Here is a 5,656-nt window from a genome sequence, read left to right as displayed (position 1 = left end):
GTCCCCGATGTCAGCCTCCCCGTACAAGAAACATGTGATATCTTGATTATTTTGCAGACAATAAACAGTGTATTCGCTCTGAGCTATTGCAAACGGATAAATTAAATCTTTATTTTTACATAAACAAACTTATATGTTGAATCTCATTGTTTTTTGTTTTTGCGAAGCATAGGACTTTCCTGTTTTTTTATAGATAAATCCGGACTTTCCTGTTTTGGAGTGGGCTGAAATTGTACGAGTCAAAAGGCGTCCAGCAAGATAGTTCGAAGGCCCAGATGTCCAGATGCATCCCAATTGAAATCTTTCTTTTCTTGGATTTTTTCACCCCCTGATTTCTGGCTACTTCATTTTTCTTTTGGTCATGTGCTGCCTTGGAAACGTTGAGACCGCTGCTGCAAAATGGGAACCGCATGTCATCCTCTATGTACAATAAAGTTTCTTTTCTTGGATTATTTTGGCTCCTGATATTTGGTCACTTGCCTTTTTCTTTCGATCTCATGCCGACTTTGAAACGTTGAGGAAGCTGCTGGCTCATGGGTCCCGCATGTCATTCTCTATGAACAATAAAAGTTTCTTTTGTTGGATTTATTTTTTACCCCTAATTTCTGGCTATTTGCCTTTTTCTTTTGATCCCCTGCCCCCTTTGAAACGATGACGACACAGCTGGCAGGTTGGTCCCACATGTCATCCTCTATGAATAATATAAGTTTCCTTTGATGGATTTATTTTGACCCCTAATTAATTTCTGGCTATTTCCTTTTTTTTTTCTTTTGATCCCCTACCGCCTTGGAATCATTGAGGATGGTGTTGTCTCATGGGTCCCGCATGTCATCCTCTTAGAAAGGTAAATGTTTCTTTTCTTGGATTTTGTTTACCAACTGATTTTTGGCTTATTTTTTCTTTCGATCTCCTGCCACCTTTAATACGTTGAGGACGCTGCTGTCTCACGGGTCCCACATGTCAGCCTCTATGAAAAATAAACGTTGAGGATGCTGGTGCCTCATGGGTCCCGCATGTCATCCTCTCAGAACGATAAATGTTTCTTTTCTTGTATTTTTTACCAACTGATTTTTGGTTTATCTTTTCTTTCGATCCCCTGCCGCCTTTAAAACGTTGACGACGATGCTGGCTCATGGGTCCCCGATGGCAGTCTCCCCGTACTGCAAATCCTCTTTCTGCAAAGGTTGTATTTCTAGATAGCTAAGGTGGATTCGAATCTGCCGTGGTTCAGCTAGCTCAGGTAAGCATTCTTGCACTGATTAATGGAAGTCGTGTATAGCAAGGTCAAGACATGTGGCTCGGTGTAATGAATCTATTTGAATCATGTTGTGGGTTCAATCTGATAGTTCTCTAACAGATCAGCCAAAGTAAAAAATTAAGTTTATTTTAAAACGGAAATGCAAATTAAGATGAACACAAACATTAGTTATTATAATAGCTGATCATACATACATACTTGCTAAGAGCAAAAGCTTGCCACAGTTTTACCACCCATACAATTAATTAGCAGTTCAGATAAGATAACCTTATATAAGTATAACTACAAATGCATTTGCTAAGTGCTCATGGGACAACAAAACTAGACAACCGCGAACTTCATGACTAGCATGTCACAGCGGCATCGAAAGATCTTGACCTTCAACTTTGATCTAGTGCGAAGTTTGGCACCGTCAATGAACTTTTTCCACCTGGAAGAAACAGCCAAGCGGCCATCTGTGGGACTGACGGAGTACCGTCCCTCTATGGTGAGACCTTGACTCTTCATGAAGAGGGATATATTGCCAACTCGGCCGGCATTGAGATCCTTGGAGATACTTTTAGGCAATTTCTGATTCAAAGCAAGAGGTACCACCAAAAAATAGTCAATGGCACCAATGCACTGAACCATGTGACACTTTGAGCAGAGAAGACATCAAGAAAAGAGCAGTTATGATGTCATATACTCACGAACATAGCCTTCAGATGCGTCCTGGTCACCACACGGGTGGCCACAGCAATGAGCTGAGACCTCGGTGACATAGCTGGGGCAGGTGCAGGAGCCTGGGCTGGTACACGAGCTGGTGCTGATGCAGGAGACTGCTGGGCAGGTGCAGTAAACGGTGCCTCTAGAGGAACCGGTGCTGATGCAGGAGACTGTTGGGCAGGTGCAGTAAACGGTGCCTCTAGAGGAACCAATGGGAAGGACTTACACCATAGATGATTGGCTAGAAGTAACTTTTGTTAGGCATGATGAGGCTTTGAATATGAGACCAGCAACACTAGGGCAGGCTAAGTGGGTTATGTTTCTGAATTTTCCTCTTGATTACCAAACTGATCATTGGATAGAAAGAGCTGTTGCTTTATTTGGTCAGTTGCTTGTTTGGCACTCCTTCAGTCAAAATCATGATAACCATGCACGTGTCCTAGTCAAGGTTTGGCTTATGAGTGATGCACTAGTTCCTAGAAGCTTTGTCATGAGACAGATGGGTGGGCAGAGGCGTTCATGGACTATACCTGTATATCTGCTGCGCTCTGATAAGTGGACTGCTCATATGCATGATATACCTTTGGATGTAGAAGACCCACCACCTCCCAATGGTAACCCACACCCGTTCCATGGCCCTCATGTAACAACTGAGCACCGTTTTCAGCAGAGGCTTCAGGTGTGGTTGCAGCAAAATGGTATTTTTAGAGGAGTTAATGGGGGAGGTGCAACTGCCTCTAATGAGATTGTTGTTGTGACAAGGCAAAACAGTCCTGCAGTTAGTAGGAGTATGACAATCCCGAGTAGAGGACAGGTGAATTACCAACAGATTCTTAGAGAGCAGGGTGCACTTTTCACTGATGGAATTACTCCTGTTGGTAATGTTACTGCTTACAGTCCTTTGTCCACTTGGAATGAGATGATTTCTGGCAGCAGTTCAGCCTCTGATGCAACCCTGCAAATTATTACTGGAGATGAAGATGTTGCTGAATCATCTGCTCAAGGGGCTGCTCGAGCCTTAGCTATCTCTGGGCAGCAGGAGGATGTGGAGGAAATCCCTAATAATTTCATGATTGCAAGGTCGGTTTTTATTCATATGCAGCAGCCAAATCTTTACATCACTGCTAGATCTTTAAAGGATGCTTTTCAAGAAATCCTATTGCTGTCAAGAATGTACCTGATCGTCGTGTTGCCAGAAAGTTATGCTTTGATGATTCTCCTTTGATGGATTCAGACTTGCTAGTGCCAGATTCATATGTTCCTGAGTATGAAATCATTCCAAGTCAGCCGGATACTTCAGTTAAGTGTACTCGAATCACCCATAAGAAGCAAGTTCAGGTCACCACAGCTGTTCGTAGGAGTCCAAGGAATAATATCTACAAGGGGTTTAAGGTGAATATGCCCACTGATTCTAAGAATATGAAATCCAAAGGTGAGCACTAGAATAATTCCTGATGCCAGCACACCCTCCAAAGATGTGTTTGACTCTGCAGACAAGGATTCCCCTCCAGTGCCGCCTCCTACTCCGGTTTCAGTGTTACAGAGGATTGGTGTCAACATTTGTGGCATTCTTGAAGAAGAACTGGAGAAGGAAAAGCTTGAGAAGCCAGAATCTGAAGATGAAGCTTGACCTGTTGCATGCTGATGCAGCAAATAAACTCCCCTTTATGCATTTCAGTTATTATGGAACTCTGCTTCTTTTAATTTCAGAACTGTTTCTTCATTTAAATACAGGTTGTTCTGCCTGTTTTATTATATTCAGTATTTGTGAACTTGATGAATCCATCACTTAGGCATTGGCATATCTTGTATTGGAATATAAGGGGAATTAATTCAGATGAGAAGCATAATGCTTTACGAGATCATATCGAATCTACTGGTTGCTCTATTATCTTTCTACAAGAAACGAAAAGAGCATCCTTTGATCATTCTTATATTAGAAAATTGCCCAAAGAGATTTGATAAATTTGTTAGCTTCCCTTCTGATGGTAGATCTGGTGGTCTCATTGTCATTTGGAACAGTGCTGTGGCAAGGGGTGAATTAATACAAAATTTGGCATGGGCTATCACAATTAAATTCTATTCCACACAATCCAGTAGTTCTTGGATATTATTTAATATATATGGTCCATGTGATGGTGATGATAGAAACAATTTTGTTAACTGGCTTTATAACATTGATATTGAGGATTCAGATAATTAGATTTTGATGGGGGACTATAATTTCTATAGATCACAAAATGACAGTAATAAAATTGGAGGTAATATTGATGATATGTTGCAATTTAATGATATCATAAGATCACAAAGTTTGGTTGATTTTCCTCTACAAGGTGCTAGGTTTACTTGGTCAAATATGCAGGCTGACCCACTTTTGGTCAAATTGGACTGGTTTCTTACTTCAAATAACTGGACTTCTGTCTTCCCAAGCACATCAGTTACTGCTTTACCCAGGACTGTGTCAGATCATATACCCTGCCTAGTCTCCATTCAATCCTCTATTCCTAGAACAAAGATTTTTAGGTTTGAAAATTACTGGACACAGCACCCAGGGTTTAAAGAAACTGTACAGGCTGCTTGGCACAAAAATGTGAGGAAAACAAATGCTGCGGCTGTCATTAGTGCAAAGCTCTCAAAAAATGGAGTAAATCTATCTCCAAGCTTTCATTACTTATTGATAATTATGAAAAAGTTCTACAGCAGGTTGATGACATTGTGCAAGCTAGATGTCTCACACTGCCCGAGAGCAATTTCAGGAAAATACTTTAAAAACATATTATTCGACTTCAGTCTTACAGGCAACAATACTGGAAGAAAAGGTGTACAGAAAGATGGATAAAATTTGGGGATGAAAACTCAAAGTTTTTCCATAGAATAGCAACAGAGATACATAGAAAAAATTCAATTGCATCAATAACTACTGCAGATGGTATTGTTATAACTGAGCATGAAGCTAAAGCAAATGTTTTATTCCAGGCTTATAAGAGTAGATTGGGAGTGTGTGCTAGTCATAATATGCTCTTTAATCTGAACCAACTTTTCAACCCAATAGAAGGACTTAATGCCATTTCAGTTCCCTTCTCAAAGGAAGAAATTGACAAAGTCATCCAAAAAATACCTTTGGACAAAGCTCCAGGCCCAGATGGTTTTAATGGTTGTTTTCTCAAAACTTGCTGGGATATAGTGGCACCTGATTTCTATAAATTATGTCAAGATTTTGCTGAGGGAAGATTGTTTCTTGACAGTATAAATAATTCCTTGATTACTCTTATACCAAAGAAGCAAGCACCAATAACTGTTAATGATTATAGACCAATCTCATTACTGAATTCGTGTCTAAAGCTTCTGACTAAATTACTGGCTGACAGATTACAACAGTGGATAATTAAATTGGTGAGCAAAAATCAATATGGGTTCATTAGAGGCAGACCAATTCAAGACTGCCTTGCTTGGGCATTTGAGTATTTATATCAATGTGAGACATCAAAAAGGGAAATCATAGTATTAAAATTGGATTTCGAGAAGGCTTTTGATATGATTGAACATGATACAATATTAAGTATTTTAAAGCATATGGGCTTTGATGATATTTGGTTACACTGGATCAAATGCATACTGTCTTCAGGACATTCATCAATACTTTTGAATGGAGTACCAGGTAAACTGTTTCATTGTATGCGTGGTGTGAGACAG

The sequence above is a fragment of the Lolium perenne genome, chromosome 4 (assembly GCF_019359855.2).
Source record: "Lolium perenne isolate Kyuss_39 chromosome 4, Kyuss_2.0, whole genome shotgun sequence".
Lineage (NCBI taxonomy): Eukaryota > Viridiplantae > Streptophyta > Magnoliopsida > Poales > Poaceae > Lolium > Lolium perenne.
Note: the sequence above shows the minus strand (reverse complement) of the source record.